This window comes from Panthera uncia, assembly GCF_023721935.1.
Source record: "Panthera uncia isolate 11264 chromosome D3 unlocalized genomic scaffold, Puncia_PCG_1.0 HiC_scaffold_8, whole genome shotgun sequence".
In the NCBI taxonomy this organism is placed as follows: Eukaryota; Metazoa; Chordata; class Mammalia; order Carnivora; family Felidae; genus Panthera; species Panthera uncia.
In genome coordinates, this window is record NW_026057586.1 from 9998722 (window position 1) to 10020124 (window position 21403).

The 21403-nt window shown below is 37.8% G+C and overlaps 1 pseudogene; it reads right to left on the reverse strand.

Moving 5' to 3' along the window:
* Positions 1-12085: 12085 nt before the first annotated feature.
* The window catches only part of LOC125914284 (importin subunit alpha-8-like), an 82866-nt pseudogene continuing 73548 nt past the window's right edge, over positions 12086-21403 (reverse strand).

The following is a 21403-nucleotide window of genomic DNA, read 5'->3' on the forward strand; positions in this document are numbered from 1 at the left end:
CATGACCTGAGCCAAAATCAAGAGTTGGAGGCTTCACCAACAGAGCCCCCCCCACGCCCCCCTTATCCTACTTTTAGATGTAGAAGCAACGACTGGCATACTGGCATCCCTCCCCCTCTTGTGACACCTACAGAACCCTAGTAAACTGAATGTGAGTCACCTCCCTTCTAACAGGATCAGGTAGGATGATGATGTCATTCTGGACCTTATGTATTTCACCTTCAGGAGCCCCTTGAATGTGCACACATAGCAAAAGACACATCTCATCACATTTCCCTCTAGGACCTTGGAGTTTGCTCCTTATCCATATCCTAAACTTGATCTTTCACCTTGAGTTTTGGGGAGCTCACATTAGCACATTAATCTGAGGCATCTGTTGTCTCATTAGCATGATATCTCTTAAATTCAAGCCTGGATTCAATTTAAGAGCTGAGGGAAATTCTCAGGGTGGTCAAATTGATAGCAAGAATTTATCTAGATTTTTTGGGTTTAGTTTCTCAGTTCCAGTGGCTCCCTTTTATCACCATAGTAAACACAGTCCACGGCACTGAAAGCCTAAATACTAGTCAATGGCTAGGCACTGATGGTTTTACATTGGCATTTGTGTGACTCTGGGAAATTTTCCTGGGATGGTCAAAGTCTCGTTATAGCCCCAGGATTCATTTCAAAAACAGAAAACCAGTCTGAGACATTTTGTCGTAACTGGAGAAGAGATGGAAGGTTAGCGCCGTGGATTGCAGAAGGGGTTGGGCCATAAGGTGGCCTCATTTGCTGCCATCTTTCCCTAAGAAACGTCAAGCCTCTCTCTCATTTCTCTGTGGACTCAGCCAAAATTCTAATAATGTACTGGTTTGCCACCCGTAGAAGGTACAAGTTTCCATCCATTCTCCAAACTCAGCTATTTAACGTTTTGTTTGTTTCTGAAAGGAGTTGGCAGCTTTCTGCCTCCCAGGAAAACTCTCATTCCTGCTGTTTAAACAGGTAGACCAGGGTTCCTGGGGGGCTCAGTCGGTTAAGTGTCTGACTCTTGATTTCTGTTCAGGCCATGATCTCACAATTCCTGAGATCCAGTCCCACCTTGGGCTCCACACTGGTCGCTGGTCTTGGAACCTGCTTATGAGTCTCTCTCTCTCTCTGCCACTCTCCCCCATTCACTCTCTCACTCTATCCCCCCAAAATAAAATAAAATAGGAGGCCAGGTGACCTGTACACACAGTGGGGTGTATTACAGAGAGGGGATCCTGAATCTTTGGTAACAGGCATTAAACCTGACTGCTTTTTGTTCCAGAAAGAGACATTATATTTATGATACTGGTCAGTAAGCATGCCTACCCTTTGCTTCAGAAGATAACTACTTGTGTCTTTCATGACTGTCTCATTCCTATTAGTTCGGTATGGCATCGAGCGATGACTTTTTCTCGTTAATAATGATATAGTGCATCCCAGTATTCCCCATTTAAAGTAAACTGTCATACCTTACATTCTCTATAGAGGCTGGAGTTTTAGTTGGCCATGTTTTTTACCACTGGCCCTCATCTCTTGAAGTAACAAATTATAAGTTGATCTGGTTTCAGAATATTCGCCTAACATGGCGGTAACTATTAGCAAGTACTTCTTCTCATAAAAGGAGAAATAAGGAGAAAGTTTGAATCCATGAATAGTTAAAAAAGAAGAAGAAGAAAATACAAAAGAGTATGCAGATGAAACTGCTTAAAAATGTAAAGTTGAACAGACATCAAAATGGCTGCACTAACTTCATGGAAGACAGAGATCTTAAAGTAACCTTTTTCCTTTCTTGGGCAAAGCTCCCCTCCCGCCTTCCTTAGAGTCTTTTGTGTCAGGAACCGGCACCATCCTAAAGACATGACAAAGGAGGCTGGCAGCGAGTATAAAATTCCTGTCAAAGCTGGCTGGATCCTGTGTGTCCTCAGTGAGACACCCAAGTCCCTTCTTCCCTAGAGGCTTGCAGTTTTTGAAGGCTTCTGCCAGCTGGAGCCTCCTTTGTCTGACAAAGCAACAAAGCTATTGTTCCTCTTTATCCCAAATTCTGTCTCCAGGTTACATTGTTATATCTAGACTCCCAAACACAGAGGTGTGTTTTCAACATACATATGCTAAAGAACATATATGCCAAACAAATTTGTAAGTGCTGTGTGTGTGTGTGTGTGTGTGTGTGTGTTAGAGGGAACGAGAGGAAGGGAGGGGATAAGGGAAGGGGAAGAAAGAAGAAGAGAGGAGAGGCAAAGAGAGAAAATCTGCTGATACATGGGTGATACACAAAGATAATTCCAGAACAGTTAAGACTTTGGTTCCTGATTATCATAGATATTAGATTCTGTGAAGCTAGGTCTTTGGTGTTAGCTCATATTCCCTAACATTTTCTTTTCCTTAAATAATAAAATATTTAAATGACCTTCTATTATATGGGATTAATTAATAAATTACTATTTCGTACAGGAAAAAAAGAACCTCACATTGATAGATATCCTAGAATTACTTTGTTTTGCGTGATACTCTAGTTAAAATTGTTACTGCTGGCATTGAATGGGAATTGGGTGAATTTGTTCACATCACATACTTTATACAGCATACATGTACAAAAATCTCAGTTAAACACTAGTTTTTCCAAAGTCCCTTGTGCTCGCTTAGCCATCAAGGATTTTTTTTTTTCTTTTCCTGTTTTGTTTCCAATGTGGAGCGTTTTTTGTATATTCCTAACTCTGTCCTAGATTTTCCACTTAAATACTTCATGTTCTTATTTTTGATATTTAGGGCCACTCAGTTCTTACTCAGTTACTATCTTAATACTTGTTTAGTAGAACTCATTATGGGTACTCAGCCAGAGAAACGTGTTCCTAGATTTTTTTCAGAAGGCAGTTGTGTGGCCATTAGTATTTTATCAGTCTTGTGGCATCATACACATCCAGAGCATATTGTCACAGTATTTCTTTCAACACCATACAGTTTTCTTTCAAATAGGAATTTTTAGTATGAAGTTTTCTTTATTGCATTATTCATAAAGATACGTTTAATTTGAACTTTTAGTGAGATCATATAGTTTATATGTCAACGAATATAGCTTACATTTTATAAACCATATGGGTGATATGTTAGTTTATAGTTTATAGTTAATGTTTAAAAACAGTTTACATTTTATAGGGTTTATATTTTAATCTAAATTAAAATTGCCTATAGGTTATATTTAAAAAATCATTATATTTTAACATGTATTTTAATGAAAAATAAAATTGGAATATTTGCAGGGAGTATTTCAAAAGATAAACTCATTGTACTGAGCAGAATAAAAAATATTACCTCATCTGTTCTCTACATTTACAAGATAAAAATGAATACAGCTGAATAGCAGACCTTGGAAAATATATTGATGCTGAGACTATTTTACAAAGATGTATTTGAACTATGAGAGGAAACTAGAGAGTGGTGGGATCACTCCCCGGGGAGAAGTGTATGTTACCATGTTACAAAATAAGTATATAGGAAAAAAAAATGAATACAAAAGAAACTTATTTATTTAAATATTGTATAATCTACTTATGTCTTTCAATTGACTTAACAAATGAATACCAGATATGAAGAAGATAGGAAAACAGTCCCTTTGATTTGGGTGTGTGGACAGAAAGGAAGAGAAAGGATTATCATTACTGTCTTACCCCAATCTTTCTCCCTACATTTTACTGTAGAAAAATCTTACCATCTAGGCAAGCATACCTTCTTGGACAGAGCTTGACAGTTTGGGGCTTAATTTATTACTTGCCTGATTCTACTGAAGAGTACAGTTTGCTAAAAACAAACAAAACCAAAAATACTGGTCCTGCAAATTACTTACAGTAGCTGCCAGTTTCTTGAGTCTAGGCTAACTGCTGTGTTACTTTTGGTCTTCGGAGAAGTGGAAGCTAAGGAGGGAATAAATATAAGAGAGTTTTTTAGGGGGACTCTTGTGAAAGGTAAATTGTGGGAGGCAGAAAGTCAAAGAAGCCTCTTACCAACTGTCCCTGGACAGAGAGAGGGCAGGAAAAATTGGTTAGAAAGCTTCAGACCACAGCACGGTTCCTAGAAAGTTTTTGGCAGTTCTTTGGGGAGTACGTGAACAAGAGTTGCCTGTTGGCAGAGTCCCATGTTGGGATGGGGTGGGCCAGCTCTAGTACTCTTGCTGTCATCCATCAATGGCTGGGAAGGCCCCAGGTTTCAGCTTTTAGCTGAAGGCTCTGGATCAGTTATACTCTCAGGAGCAGGCTCCCTTGAAAGAGTTATGAGTGAATCACCTCCATGGCCATCACAACTCATGTCAAGATCTTTCTCTGCCCTGTCCTGTTTATTTTATTGGAACTAAGTCTCCATTATGTGATGTTCTGGCTTCCTCTGCTTCTTGATTTCTAAGACGTCCCTTTCTTGTCTCTATCTACAGTGATACATTATAAAGTTGATTAGTCCTTAATCAACTTCAGTATGAACTACTGTATGAACACAGCAAACATTTTGGGATTTTATAGACTTTACAGAAAGTACTTTTTAATGGTCTTGAAGAAGATTTCCCTCTCACAGCAATGCATAAGGGACCATCTGCCTGCCTGCCACATCTATTCCCTATTTCCCCCCTTTATCCTTTCCCTTCAGGTTGGAGCCATACATTCTCCTACCTTGATTACTTAGAAAACCATCTCCTCTCATTGGCACAAATCACAAAAGACTGAGTGATGTTCAAATTCAACCCAAAGCCATTATTGAATTATGCATCCCAGCAAACTTTTTTTTTTCCTTAGAGGCCTTCTGTCACAATTGCTCATATAATATACTATCATGCTCAACCAGAGACTTGTAACTTTAGAATTTTAATCACACTAATAATTTTCACTCTGTAAATTTTGTTCAATAGCATGGCTAAGTTGAATTCTTATTCAGAATTTAGGCAGTTTTGGGTCCTAGATGCACATGAAAGCAGAGATAAGCACACTTTTTGTTGCTCATTGCAGCCTTGAAATAATTATTTTACTAATTAAATTTTTATTTCCAACTGTAAGTCGTGTGACTCTGTTCCAAATCGCACACATTCTACTCCCTGATGTGGAATATCTGCTGCTCCGTTGCTGCCTGAAACGTACAACACACAGGAAATAATAAGAACAAAATTAAACAGTCCTGTTGGTGCATCATGGAGGAGAACAGCAGTTCACTCCAGCCATTGGAGATTTGTAAAAACGAAGTATCATTAGTTGCTTGGCAACCATCTTGATATTGAATGTCTGCATGTTATTCACATTGCAGTTGTCGTTTTCTCCGGAAGATCTCTTTCATGGATGGAGGTTGAAATTCCATACGTTTTAGTGCACGTGAATTAGGAAAGTCATGAAGAGAAGCAAAGCTTCTCACCTTTTCCTGTTTTTCTTCTACAGAAACTCAGGGCCATTTAGCTCCTTACCCTGCAAAGCTGAAGCCAGCAGTCAGCAGTTTACGGTTGGAATGGGAATATCACCAGCATGGCACTGTTGACGTGACTTCTCATTCTGGTGCACCGCGGTGAGTGTGAGGGCAGAACTGTGCCAGGCAGAGAAAGAGATGGTCCCGTGTTCCTTTGTTGTTCCCTGTTTCCTAGAGCCAAAGGTTCTTACTTTTAGGAGGGGAGAAAAATGTTGGATGATGGAAGAGACTTCTTCAGTCTAGAAAGAAATACAAACCTACTACACTGTCCTTGTACTATCTCAAAAGTAATAAAATAAGGAAGACAATATCTTGGAACATTTTATTCAACAATATACTTAACCTGGGGCGCATGGGTGTCTCAGTCGGTTAAATGTCCAACTGTGACACAGGTCATGATCTTGCTTCATGAGTTGGAGCCCCACATTGGGCGCTGTGCTGACAGCTCAGAGCCTGGAGCATGCCTTGGATTCTGTGTCTCCTTCTCTCTTTGCCCCTCCCCCACTCAGGCTCTGTCTCTCTCTCTCTCAAAAATAAAACATTAATAGAAATTGTTTTTAATAATATACTTAGCCAGTTAAAGGTTACGGTTAGCAGTATTTTAAAAATCCTTCTTCTATTCTAAAACTAACTATTATACAAGGGTCAATTTCTATATTCATGTTGATAACTTCCTCAAAATTCTGTTATTGTAACAGCAACTTTTCCTCCTATGGTGTCATTATTCATTTCTCATGTGAGCAATCTTACCATTTGCTTAAAAAGAAAGCTAAATATGATGAATAATTCTCTCAAAATTGAGGCCTACAAACACAGACTTGTTCTTATAGTTAATATACATCAATGCCTTCAGTATTTACTGGAGATTCACAGGTTTGAAATGGAAAATTGCTTTTAAAAACTTACTAAACATGATTGTGGCAAGTGAATTTCAGACACTGTATTATTTTCTACCTGTGACAATAAAAGATCTGGTGCCACCGTGGTTGAACCATATTTTTGTCATTTAGCTGATATTTGAATGTCTTCATACTGGAAGCAATCTTTTTCTAGATATAATTCCCCACTGGCTATGGTGTAAGGGCCAGAAAAACCATAGCCTGAAGATGTTTATTTCGTGGAGATGTGGATTTACTACGATGCATCTGACTGGATAGACTGAAATTTATAAATGTCTACTTCACAGACTATTCTTTAATTTAGAAAATGAAACAGAAAATCTTCATATATTATCCACTTGAAGAAAATGACATTTTCTAAAATCTGAGCTCACATCTTGTAAATACATTTTAAGTATACCCGTAAGACAGAGTGGAAATGTCCATGTCGGGCACTGGAGTACTGGGTTTGAGTGAGGAGGTAGATTTCAGGCAGCAAAGGAGGCATGAAATCGTGTGGGAAGCGTGATGCTCAGGACTTGAGGTGCTATGTTTGGGCAAGAATTACGTATCTCTGGATGGTATTTTCAGGCAAGAAGTAGCCTTCTAACTATCATGTGGTTCAATCATCCACTTGAGAGGTGAGGAAGTAGACACAGTCCAGAATTAAGTAATGAGTCCAAGGTCATTATAATTAGTTACTGACCAAAAAGGAATACAATCAGATTCCGTGGCTCCCACTGTAGGGCACAATTCTGAAAACAAATGTCTTTGTGCATGTGGAAAATTCATCTATGACCCGTTTTCCTGCACAATTATGATCAAAAATGGTTTAATTCTTGTCAATGCAACAGTACTCAGTGAATGACAAAATATATTATTTAGACTTCAAAAAGGGTGGACATTCTCAACATTTAGGAACTTGAAGCTGGTTTTAGAGTCACCACGTTGGAGTCTGGGTGGCAGAGCAGAGGCACAAGAGGAGGTAGAGTTTGCCATAAAGGAAACAAATGAGACAGTAGAAAAGAAGAAGGAATAGCACACCTTCCTGAAATTCCAGAATAGCAATGCCATCGAATTACGATAGATACCAGTGTAAGAGAGAGGGAAAGCATCCACAGGGATGAACTTGATGGAGGAAATAAAGACTTAAACTGAGTGCTTTTGCCAGACTATGTAACAGAATATTTAAAAAGTAATAATGGAAGCAATTACATACTGCTTTTAAGAAAACTATATAATAACTACAAAATGATAAAAGCGTTATTTCCACTAAGAACGAATGGCGTGTGTACATGTAGAAAATGCAATAAATCAGGATAACGCTGAAATACTGACGATAAATCATTGTTATTATCACATGATATAACTGTTTACTGGAAGATGAGAAATAATATAAAACTGTTAGAACTAGAGAGAGTTTAGCAATCAGTTATAAACAAGTACATAAATAAACAACCGAAAAGTCTCCCGATTCTTTAAAACTCAATAGGAAAACAAAACAAAACAAAACATTTTATTCATACAAGAAACAGCTATAAAAATCCCTAAAATAAACTTTATGGAGGCTTGAGGAAATGGGGAAAATATTTTATTGGATGATAAAATTTAATATAAAGGTACATAGGTTAGTCTCAAAATGATACATGTAGCAGTAAAGCAATTACAAGACAATTGTGAAAAATTTTAGGTAAAATGATGCCACCACACCCACTAGAATGGCCACAAACCAACAACACCAAATTCACAAGGATTTGGAGCAATAGGAATTGTCATTTCTTGGTAGTGGGAATGCAACATGGTACCGCCACTTTGGAAGACAGCTTGCGGTTTCTTGCCAACTAAATATACTCTTATCATACGATCGTCAGTCACACTTCTTGGTATTTATGCAAAAGACTTGTAAACTTATATCCACACAAAAATCTGTACACAGATGTTTATAGCAGTTTTATTCCTAGTCGCCAAAACTCGGAAGCAACCAAGATGTCCTTCAGTAGGTGACGGATAACTGGTGTTACATACAGACATAGAATACCATTCAGTTCTGAAAAGAAACAGGCTATCAACCCATGAAAAGATACAGAGGAAATTTAAATACATATTAAGAGGTCAAAGATGCCAATAGCTGCCATACAATGATAAGGGAAACATCATTAATTATAATTTATATTATGAAATATATTAATGAGGTGTGAGGAAAAGAATCAGTTCACCAGGATTATGTAAATTACTATGTCTTTTTTATAAAGTAAGATATCATGAAATACTAAACATTGTTCTGTTTGGGTAGAAATTTCACATGTGGAGTTTTCTATCATTCTGTTACTTGATCTGCGATTTTTCCCCCTTGATTCCAACAAGGGGGTTTTCTATCAGAAATTATGCATTTATAATTTAAAGTAGTTTTATTTAACTTCTTTTCTATCAGAAATTATGCATTTATAATTTAAAGGTAGTTTTATTTAACTTCTGTATTGAGAAACTTGAAGAGAAGCTTTAGGTACTCATAAGAGATCTAATATTAACCAAAAAGAAATATTCACGATCCAAACATGCATCTGGGTGTTCCAGGTGAGAAAACTTCAAAAAAATTTTTTAAAAAGTTGAATCAAGGGAGTTTGCCAAAGCAATAATATCAACAGGAAAAAAAATTCACCATTACTTCCGGTTTTAATGAGCACATCTCATCCATAAAATAGGTATATTAGGTATAACAGAATTATAAGGGACATAATATGCACAGTGAATATTATGTTACATAAGTAAGATAATAGTTGAAGAGAACTAATGGTTTGTATCTGAGCAATATCATAGATTTAGGTAAATACCATGTTAGAATATGGCCAAGAAACCAATACGTAGGTGGGAATTAAAGATATCATAAAGTGTTATTCAAGGGTACTTGGATTAGAAACAAACAAACAGCAGTGGAGTTCATGAAAATTGAGTTCTTGACACTCAAAGATAGACTTGCTACTTCATTTTATCACTGATGTTAATTAAGTGCTGATTACTCTGCTCATTCCCATTAAGCATAGGTTTCCTCAGTTACTGATTTACACCACCTGCAGCCTCAATCAAGCACTCCTCTGGCAGCTTGTTTTCTTTTTTAAATAAAATCAATTGTTTTTATACTGGAAATTGTTATTTACTATAGGGCCGGGAATAGAGCAAGACAAGTAATGCAGTCACCTTGGGCACAAAACTTTAGGGGTACCAAAAAACTGAGTACTCACCATAAAGGACATTTTAATTCAATTTTTTAAATGCTTCTTTATTTATTTTCAGAGAGAGAGAGAGAGAGCAGGAGAGGGCTAGAGGGGGAGAGAGAGAGAGAGAGAGAGAGAGAGAGAGAGAGAGAGAGAGAGAGAATCCCAAGCAGGCTCCGCACTGTCAGCGTAAAGCCTGACACGGGGCCTGATCCCAACCATGAGATCATACCTGAGCCAAAATCAAGAGTCGGACGCTTAACTGATTGAGCCAGCCAGGCACCCCTAATTCAGTTTTTTTTAAAAGATAAATCAATGCAAATTTCTATAATGAACAAAATATCAATGCTTTAAATAAACTATCAGCCATGTACATATAGTTCCGGATTTCTTCCCAGTTCCTTAAGGGAAACTGCTTTCACTCCTGTGGCTAAGGAAACATTGCCAAGAGAGGCACCCACTTATTTAGAAGAGCGTGTAGCAGAGGGTATGCGGGAACTTTAAAGTGCAAGCATATCTCCCCCGTGTGTGTACTTGGCCGTCTCTAAGGGGATTTCTGTCAGCATCACAGTTGCACAGATCTGTGTTCTATTTTTATTGCATAATCAGGCCAATGGCAGGCTTCACAATGTCCCCACCTATATGTTCTCTAGCAAACTGATAAGTATATCAAGAAAGAGAGGTCAAAGTCTACGGGCACATTTTGCCTGTTTGCATACTCATGGATTAATATTATGTCTAACAGGTTACAACAGCTTAGAAAAAATTAACAATGATCTCCTCGAAACATCAAATCCATCACATGAAGGAAGAGTAGTCATGAGAAGTGGTTTGCCATAACAAGGGTTAACTATAGCTAACCCCATGTGGTAACTCACGGGGAAAGTACCCTGAGCTTTATTATTAAAACTGACGTGACTCTAATTTTCAATCTAATTTTTACCCAATATCTAATTAATTGAAATCAATCTAATAAAATGTTTAGAAATGGGTACATTTTTTTAATATATGCATCAACATGATGCTATCAGTGGTAATTCTTAAATTACTTTCATGATCTATTATTTAAAATTAGTGATAATTCACTTTTTTGCCTTCTCTGGATGCCCAACTTGTCTAGGAGAGAGTTAAAATATTTAGTGTAACACATTCCAATGATTGAGCTTTTAAAGTATGAGAAAATACTCTGAAGACTAAGTTAAATCTCTCTTTACATTATCTGTATTTTTTTTTTAATTTTCTATTTCATGGGTGCTTCCATTATTTTGAGAAATATTTACGTGTTAAAAAAAACCTTTTGTTAAATAAGATAAATTTCAATCTTTCTCTCAATTTTTTCAATAGTCTCCAGAATCTCACTTTCAGGTTTCTGTCACTAATCGGATATAAAACAACAGTTAATTCTACCAAAAATTATTGATGGAGTAGTTGAAGATATGTTAAGTGACCTAATGGACACAGAAAAATGATATGCCTTTAAATTATTACATGATACTCAGTGGCTTTTTTCTTGGTAGAATCCCAAAGGTATTCTAAGACTTTTGAGAGGAAAACCTGTCATGAACGAAACAGGTGGGCAAATTGTATAACTTCATAATTCATGTGAAACCTAATTTTGTTAAACAAAAGTGTTATGACAAATGGTTCGGTTCAACCTGTGAGGAAATGCCAGGTAGAGCCTGTCTTGCTCTATCCCCTTAAATCATATTTTCATCTTACAAAGGTAATAGAACTGGACCTTGGTTATTTATATTTCCTACTTGTTCCTGCTTTTATATAAATCTCTATCTTGTTCTGTCTCTTGTTTGTGATTCTTCCCATAAACTGAAGGTGATACTTTTGAAATATTTCTTTCATTTCCTGGGAACTCGAGCATGAGTTCTCTTCTGGGATTCCCCAGTTTGGACAACTTCAGTGTGTGTGAACAACTCGGGTTCACACTTTGGCACAACAGTAGAAAGTCACTGAAGTAGTTATATTTGAAATCGCCTCAGTCAATGGGAGGTACAGGTCTTTTTGGTTTTGGGGTGATCCTTGCCTGTACCTATGGAACTGTATAGTTATACATATTCTTTTTGTTAATTTATTTAAAAAAAATTTTAATGCTTTGCTTTTTTTTTTTTTTTTTTTTTTGAGAGAGACACAGACAGAATGCGAGTGGGTTAGGGGCAGACAGAGAGGCAGACACAGAATCAGAAGCAGGCTCCAGACTCTGAGCTGTCAGCACAGAGCCCGATGCAGGGCTCGAACTCACGGACAGTGAGATCATGACCTGAGCCGAAGTCGGACGCTTAACCGACCGAGCCACCCAGGTGCCCCTATACGTGTTCTTTAAATGGCAATGAAAGTGTGGGAAATGTTAACTAATATTCAGTTTAAAAATCTTTACACCTCTGAAACACTAGAATCTAGGAGGGATACTCCTTCAGAAAGTTACCCTTGAGGTTTTCTTCATTGGTTTAGAAGTTGTGGAACTTTGGTAACTGTGTTGCTGGTAAGCGATTTAAGAATTCATGATCCTGGCCTAGGACTGGGAATGTTATGTCATTGTCTTCTTTCTCAGTGAAGTGGCTCTCTATAGTGTCTAAAGAAGTCTGGACACATGATGTTCCTCATGAAGTTGTAAACTTCAAGTCTATCAATCCCACTGAGTTCTGTCAGAAGACAAGTTTTCCTTCTCAGTTTCTCTGTCACACGGTGGAGACAAGAGATGGTGTCGAGGAAAATGACAACAGTTTTGGTGTCTTGGATGATGAGAAGATTGTCCAGTGGCTCCAATACTCCGGAGTGAGCACACTAGGTCAACTGGTCCGCAGTGCCCCACAGTGAAGGTAGCCTCTTTTGGGACTTTAAATTCTCCATTTTTTAGCAGAGCCACCAAGGGAAGGAGACTGTTGCAGGCTGGATGTGCCAGCAGGGCCCCACAGCTATGGAGCTCAGGTCCCAGGCTTGCCTGCTCTGGAAGGAGGCCTTGGGGCACACCATCGCAAGCTGGAGCAGCACATTCAGCATGCCTGAGCCATGGCCACCTGGGTTTGCGGACCCATTCTAGTGACAGTGTTCCCGCAGTGTGGAGAAAGGGGGTCAAGACATCGAGCTCTGAGCTGTTCATTAGCTGACCAACCCGGGCAGGATCCTGTACCAAATACTTGGCCAAAGGACTCATTGTAGCCATTGGTGAGGAAGGACAGGGACCAGCAGGTGTCCAAGAGAATGTTGCTGTCATGGTTGTGAAGGAGACGGAAGAGGACGGGCCACATTTGCTTTAGTGCATTTTCAAAAGGGTTTATGTTCTTACTTTGACACAGGGTGGACAAAACCTGTGTACTTTTCCACAGAAACATGACTGATGTGGTTGGTGAAACCAGGGTCAGCAAATGAGGGATGGCATTGCTTGAGATGATGTCTCTGAACTCTGGGTGGTTTCCTGCTGTGTAACCAAGAACCCACCCTGTGTGTTCACACACAGTCCTGTGGAAGGAAGACAGGAGCTCGATCAAAGATGAGACAGATAGGGTCCTTCCACAATGGCTCGGGTCTTCTCTGAAGTCCTTAAAGCAATGTTGGTCAGAGTCCAGATTACCTCTGCCTGCGAGCAGGGGTAAAGGGATGACTTCAGGAACTCGACCAGCCCAGGAAAGAGCTCTCCTTCAACAGTCTGTTTTAGAGGAGGTTCCTTGTCCCGGGACAGCATTTTCTTAGCTTCCTGAGTGGACTGGAAATGTAAGTCTGGATCTGAGGCATACACACAATTGATTACTTCATGCGGGATGAGGCTGACTGGCTTGGATGGCTCTTCAGAAGCTGGGTCAGGGGAGAGATTGTTGATGTTCCATCTGTTTAGAGCCTGTTCACCTTTCTCAGCCATCTTCAGGCTAACAGCCATTGGCTATTGCCATCTGATAGATGCATCTTCACTCCAGTACTTTAATTTTCTTGGCCTCTCTTCTGGAGCTTCTTTTTTAATTTTTTTATAGCTTATTTATTTTGAGAGCGAGAGAGAGAGGGCATGAGCAGGGGAAGAACAGAGATAGAGAGGGAGAGAGAGAGAGAGAGGGAATCCCAAACAGGTTCTGCATTGTCAGCATGGAGCCCGATGACTTGAACTCACAAACGGCGAGATCATGACCGAGCCTAAACCAAAATTCGATGCTTAACCAACTGAACCACCCATGCGCCTCTCTCCTGGAGCATTTAAACTCAGCGTATTGATAGGAAGAAGTAACCACCTGGCAGGAAGCCACTGTGATTGATGAAATAGAAAGAAAGCAATATTCAAAGCCCCAAACCCAAGTTCCAATTTGTGACTGAATAGAAGGTAGAATTCAATATCATCCACAGTGTTATTTAACTTTCCTAGTCAGTTCTTTCGCTGATAGATTAGTGGTATTACCTGACTCTCCCAAAGTTTAAGGCTATTTTTCAAGAAGGAAATTATTGATGCATTAAAAAACTTTAAAAATTCATAATTCCTATTAATATTCCTCAGGGAATGCAAGGCATTGTCATTGTTATGGCAGCAAAAATTCTTTCAACTAAGTATACTAAGGGTGAATCACTCTAGTTAAAAAAAGTATACTTTTATAGTGATATTTTTGAGTGTCTCAGAAGTCTGTCAAGGGCTGTACTTGGGGACTCAGTATTTACACTTGCACTTATGTATACACATTCTCTCGTCTCCCATAAAATATTGATTAAGCATTTATATTCATTGAGTAAAGTAATACATAATTCTAACACATAGTATTGATTTTCAAAAAGATCATAATTTACACATGAGATTGTATGGTCAGTCATTATGCAGCCAATGACATTTTTCTAAATTTAGTGCAACAAATATATGAATGATTGCTCAGCTACTCCAGTTAGTAATCTCTCCTCCCTGTTTTCTCCAAGAACATCCGTGTCTCATAATTCTAGAAGAGCTATGATTTTATGCTCTACTTGGTATTTGAGCATTTGATCAATACTAAGGATATTTCAGAGCATATGGGAAAAGCCAAACGGTAAAAAACATGCACAGAAAAGTCTTCTCAGCAGAAAAGTGGACAGTGAAGATAAAAAGCCAGAGGAGAATGAACAATGGCAGAAAGTTATTTAGTTTCATGTTGGGTTAAAGCTTGTTCACAAGAGAATGGACTATACGTAGATAATCAACAAAGTGGAATCTCCATAGACACAGAAAAGTGAGGGATGGATTCCTCTGCATCAGGAAAGGAAAGGAAACCGGTAGGTAAAAATGCCCATGTAAAGAATTGTTGACAGGAAAGAGAAGTCACCGTTGAGGTGATTTTCAGTGAGGTGGAGAATATCTGAAAAGAGCACACGTGTTTTAAATCCACCCAAAGGGAGAATGGGAGAGAGGCTGGCTAGAAAACATGGCAGGACTGGCAAAGCCCTAAAGGTTAACCTGAAATTGCTGCTTCTGTATGTATAGAGGGACTATGCTGTCTGGTTTGTGGTTTTTCTTCACTAAAACTCAGTGTCTACGAAGCTATTGCCTAGTGGTATTCACGCAAGGGCCATGCACACGGACATTAGGTCATGAGATTTGGTGTAGGCCATTCATTTAACCTTGGGAAGAAAGAATGGGATGTTCTGAGAGCCCCTGCTGGGAGGGCTCGAGGTGGCTGTGAAAGGTCTCTACCAGGACTGTCCTTTATGGAAAAGCAGGTTACCCTTGAAGACAACGGTACCAGAGGCAGAGGAGTCTGGAGAAGAGTGTAGAAGAAAAATTACGAAGCCTAAGCACTGCAGAGTTCAGGAATGTGCTATCACGTGAATGAACTATTTTTTTTTTTCTATTGTGCGTAAGGGGCATTTTTAATCACGTGTATGTATTCAAAGAAAAGATTAAACAGTTACCTTGAAAAAAATGACACAAACCCTAATCGTATTATTTATTAACTTTGCAAATATAGCTACTAAAGAGTTAATTAAGAAGAAAAAAGAAAACCTCACCAAGGTTACAAAGCAAGCAGTTATAATAGTAAACAGGAAATTAGTCTATTATCACTCTTTATTAACTGTAGGCTTTTATGCTGAACAGAAATTAAAAGTTTTTAAAATTATTTTTAGAGCAATTTTATCACTGGAAGTCTTTTGTTGACATTTAACTTATCCTTTCAAACCGTAAAATTATTTACAAACCCAAAGTTAAAGACATATTATGTAGTCAGAATTGTCCTTTTCCAATGTCACTCAGTTTTCACAATGAGCTGTGGAAGGAGATCTTGCTTTGTCTCAAAGGGATTTTTCTGACATTAAAAAAAAACTGGCATTTTTTATCAGTTTCAGTGTCGTTTTTCCATAACAGCTGTTTCAAGAAATATCAACTGAGTTCACATGAAGTATTTTGCCTTCTAGATTCCAAAACCACTAGGAGGCTCTTTCTCTATCAGGGTCCTTGACTGTGAAAATATGAACTGGGGCCAGTCCTCTAAGAAAATGAATGGTGCCCTAAGAATCAGAGCCAATATCTCATCCTGGTTCTATTATTGAGAAACAAACAAAGAAACAAACAACTACATCCAAGCCAGATAAAAGCATAACATTCCAAAGGCTAACAGTATTTTACCATACACACATAGCATACACAGCCTTACATAGCAATAGAAACACTATCCCCAGGTTCCTGGATTCTGATGGGGCCTGCCTTTGGGCATATGTTACCCCCTCCATTTGTTTTGAAATCCTAATCCTTGATGATCTTTTGCCAAGAAGTCTGCTTTTGAATCAACTCAAGCCGACCAGAAGAACAGTTTTCCAAAGTCCGTAAAGTACAAAGGAAGCATGTATTTACACAAGGAATGAGATTCAAAGATTCTAGTACGTCAATTGGAGAGAATTGCCCACCTCACTGAGGCACCCTGTCAATAATCAGTACAGTATAACATACCCAATTATGATCTAGATTCCCATAATCTGAGCACGGCCTTCACAGATACAAAATATTTTTTATCTGGTCAGAAACCCAAAAGCAAAACAAGTTAGGAAACTTGTTTCCAAGAATTCCAGAGCAAACATGCTTTCCAATTACAGAACTACAGTTTCTTTCTTTCTTTTTTCTTTAAAAATATAGTTGACATATTATATTAGTTTCAGGTGTACAACATAGGGTTTCGACAATTATATACATTACAAAATGCTCACCACGGTAATGTAGTTACCATTTGTTACCAGACAAAGCCATTACATTATTGTTGACTCTATGCTATACTTTTCATCCTCCCGACTTATTTATCCTATAAAAATATGACTTCTTAAGCTCTTCTTGATTACTCTTAAAGTGCGAATAAATCTAACAAGTGTTTAAAACGCTTCAGAAAATATAGCCACTCTTTTAATACCAGCAAAAACGCAAATAAAATATCTATTTTTATACAAAGGAAATAGTGACCCCAAGGTTCTCATATTGGTTGGATTTTTGTGATGTTGTCAGTTAAATGTATTAAGATGTCAGGGTAATTATAGGCCATCTAGGAGTGAGTCAATTCACTGCAATTTTATTTAGTCTTCACATTTTAAAACCCTTGAAATAAAATGCAAAATGTCTATTTTATATATGTCATCAATCAGGGAAATAAATACATAATGGACTAATTGACCTCTAATAATTTACCTTTTCTGATTACCTGATCCTCAAGATTCGGAGTGTTTGTTCTTCCAGAAGTGCATCTCCTGCTGGGACAGTAATTTACCACATTATACTCTAATTTATATAATGTCAAAAAGATTAGCTGCTACCAAATCTGTAACAATAACGCAGCAGAATTTTCGAAGCATCTCGTGGCAATGACTATTTTGGCAGAAATTTCCTACCAGTTGTGGAAGGAGAAGGCATTTGACTTTCATGGGGTCACTCTTGGTTTTCAAGGAAGATTTGCATTATTGATAAAGACACACAGAAACACATGTACACACACACTGAGCAAAATCAGTTGGAGAATGGTTGCTTCATTAGAAAACACTAAAGCCGTTTAATTTTGATTATGTTATTATTACCACTACAATTTGAGACAATCTGAGTGAACCAAACCTTCAGGCAGCATTAAGAGCCCACCTTACAGATATTAGTAACACCCACTTAAAAATGGGAAGGACACCTAACTGAAGGCTTGTGCAACATTATCTGCAGAGCTAAGAAGGGGTATGTTTAAAGTGTTTAATTCCCTCAAAGTGACCTTTTTGGAATTATCTTTCTGGAGAAGTGAGCAGTGGGTTGCCTTTTAAGTGTAAGTCGTGTAAATTGCACCAACCTTGACCACAGCTGCTTTTCAAGAATTGGAGAAATCTGCTCTGCTTACGTGCCCCTTGTCAGTCTCTGCTTAAAATAGGGTGCTGTCAGTATCGTTTCCAGAGGGAGGGGATTTTTTTTCAGGGTTTGAAATACATATAGCACATTTACATATATAGGAGTCTACATCTAGACTTTATTTTGTTTAAAAAACATTTGTTTATTTATTGAGATAGAGAGGGAGGGGGGGAGCGCCTAAGTGAGGGAGGGCCAGAGAGGAGGAGAGACAGAATCCCAAGAAGGTTTTGCACCATCAGCATGGAGCCTAGTGCAGGGCTTGAATTCACCAACCGCGAGATCATGACCTGAGCTGAGATCAAGAGTCGGACGTCCAACTGACTGAGCCACCCAGGCTCCCCTATACTATACTTTAATAAGTATTTTGACTGCCATTTCATCATACAGAAACCATAGACTTTCACATTTTCTCTAGTCTACATTCCCTGGGAGAGCTTGAGGTCTCTGCATTTCAGAGTTCAAAGGCACTGAAGGGCCTGGTGAATTCAATTCTAATGGTTTAGATCTTATTTCTACACACAAAGAGATGAGGTTTAATGTATATATTTGCTTCCATGGTATTAAGTATTACAAGACCATTGAGATTGCAAAAATCAAAATGAGAGTCTTATAAGAATGATTTTTGTCTAATCTTTCATATATATTTGAGGTCTTGAATCTTCTAAATATGCTATTAGTTCTCTGCCAATTTTCTTGCCAATACTACTTGCCTCTGGATTGCTCCACAAAGTTCTACTCATATTACTGACGTTCAATTATTACAGATGTATCCAGGAAGTCCGGTCAAAAACTGTGCAAGGGAATGTGAAATAAAATGTTGAGCCAAACAACCACCGTCCTTGCCCTCATGGAATAAACACTTCCCGTCCGTCATCCCAATTGCTTATGCTTGTCTTTCTTTTACTACATAGGTAGGCTAGTGAGTTTCTTCTTTTTTTAAAGATATACTATGTTCATATATCAGAAAAGTCAATGTTTTTAAGATGCCAATTATCCATAAATTAATCTGTGGTTTAAACACAATCTACATCAAATTCCAGGTGGATTTTTTTGCTAATAATTACAAGTTCTACCTAAGCTCCAAAAGTCTTAAAGAGTTCTAGACTCAACAAATGTGTGGGACACCTGATTTTCTCTCTCTCTCTCTCTCTCTCTCTCTCTCTCCCTCCATATATATATATTTTTTAATGAAATTTTTAATATTTAAATCCAGGTTAGTTAACATATAGTGTAATAATGATTTCAGGAATAGAATTTAGTGATTCATCACTTACATATAACCCCCAGTTCTCATCCCAACAAGTGACCTCCTTAATGCCCATCACCCATGTAGCCCATCCCTCTACCCAACATCCCACCAGCAACCCTCAATTTGTTCTCCGTACTGAAAAGTCTCTTATGGTTTGTCTCCCTCTCTGTTTTTATCTTATTTTTGCTTCCCTTCCCCTATGTTCAGCTGTTTTGTTTCTTAAATTCCACATATGAGTGAAATCATATGATATTTGTCTTTCTTTGACCGACTTATTTCACTTAGCATAACACACTCTAGTTCCATCCATGTTGTTGCAAAGGGTAAGATTTCATTCTTTTTGATCATCTAGTAATATTCCATTGTGTATGTATATGTATATACATACACAATGGAATGATTTTCTTCTTTCCTGAATCTTTCATAAGGATTCACATAATGATTTCCTTCTTCCCTGAATCTTTCATAAGGATTCTTGAGAATCGAAATATCCAAGAGTTTAGCATGAATCTTTTTTGAAGATGAATCTACAAAACTACCTACTTGTTGAACCATTCCGCCCTTCCAAATCTCAGACCTTTTCTCTGCATCTGGAAATCATATCATTTTGGCAGCCCAGCTTCCTTGTCTCCATGTACTTCAACAGGTTTGGCTATGTATGGCTTGGCTCCAAAATGGACAAAGGTTTGAGGACTTTACCAGGTCCTGTCCTAACAATCATGTAAATCAACTGAATTATATTTGCATCATTGTTATTAATGAAATAATGACAAATATACATTAATACACAGTAAGTTAATATTTCTGTTGTGATACTGTGAGTTTGCTTCTGTACCAACCAGAACGCATCTTCTAAGACTGTGAGAGCAAATGCCCAGCACTGTGTTACTGCAGATCTCTCACACTCACTGGAGAAGAGCTACATCAAAGATCATACAGCAGCTAGAAGTAAATGCCAAGAGAAGAGACAGGGAACTAGGGTTAGGATTCTCATTTACCACTCTGGCAACCAAGATGAAAGAGGAAAATGGGAGGAAGCAGGAAAACGGAAGTATTGCAGAAAAATTAAGAAAGTTAGTTATGCACACATCTTATTTTGTTCATAAGGATCGACTTTTCTTTCTCAGACCTAGAGAGACACAAAAGACAATTACACTTTTTTGTTTTGCATTTGGCTTCAGTAAACATCTTTCTAGAAGACCATCTCTGTTAACGTCTTCTGCACTGATGGATAAAACATTGCAAAAAGTGTGAATCACTTAAACTCAAGCTTGGCTAACTTTTATACTTACATTTTTTAATGGTACATGTGCTTCTCAAATAATATGCATCAAGGTGGCATGTTTCTTGTAACAATGGAAAAATCTATGGAGACAGGAAGAAAGATGGGGTAAAGAGATTAGATGTATAATTTTTTTAATTAGGCAAACTATAAAAAATCATAGTAAAATAATGACATTGAGAAATACGAAAATTGCTACAAATATGTTCTGAACACATTTCTTTGAAGGAATTGTTCTTAATACCCTAATACCAGATGATATTTGGAGTTTTTTTCTTAATAATTCTATGTCAATTACTTCTAGTACACACACATTTCAGAGGCTTCACATAGAAAGCTTCTTTACCTGTTACCCAGACTCACCCAGTAAGCAGAACTGACTCCTGAGGTTTTTTATATATGTATGTGTATATATATATATATATATATATATATATATATGCAGCACTGTGAAATCTTTGTCACAATTGAGTTAACTAACATATTCATTATCTCACATGATTAATATTTTAGCACATTTACAATATACAATATAGGATTAACTAGAGTCATATTGTCATACTTTAGATCTCTAGAAATTATTTATCCTGCATAACTGAAATACTGTAACTTTTGATGAACATCTCCCATTTCCCTCTTCCCCCAGCCTCTGGCAATGCCCTTCTACTTTCTACTACTATGAATTTGACTACTTTACAGTCCACACTTAAGTGAGATAACGCACAGTATGTGTCTTTCTTTGTCTGGCTCATTTCACTTAACATAATTTCCACTAGTTTCAACTATGCTGTTGCAAATGGTAAAATGTCTTTCTTTTTATGGCTGAGTAATATTCCATAATAATATATAATAGATCTCTCTCTCTCTCTCTCTCTATATATATATATATATAGAGAGAGAGAGAGAGAGATATGTATCTCACATTTCCTTCATCCATTCATCTGTCAGTGGATACTTAGGTTGTGTCCACGTTTTGTCTATTGTTAATAATGCTGTAATAAACATGGGGATGCATATATCTCTTCCAGATAC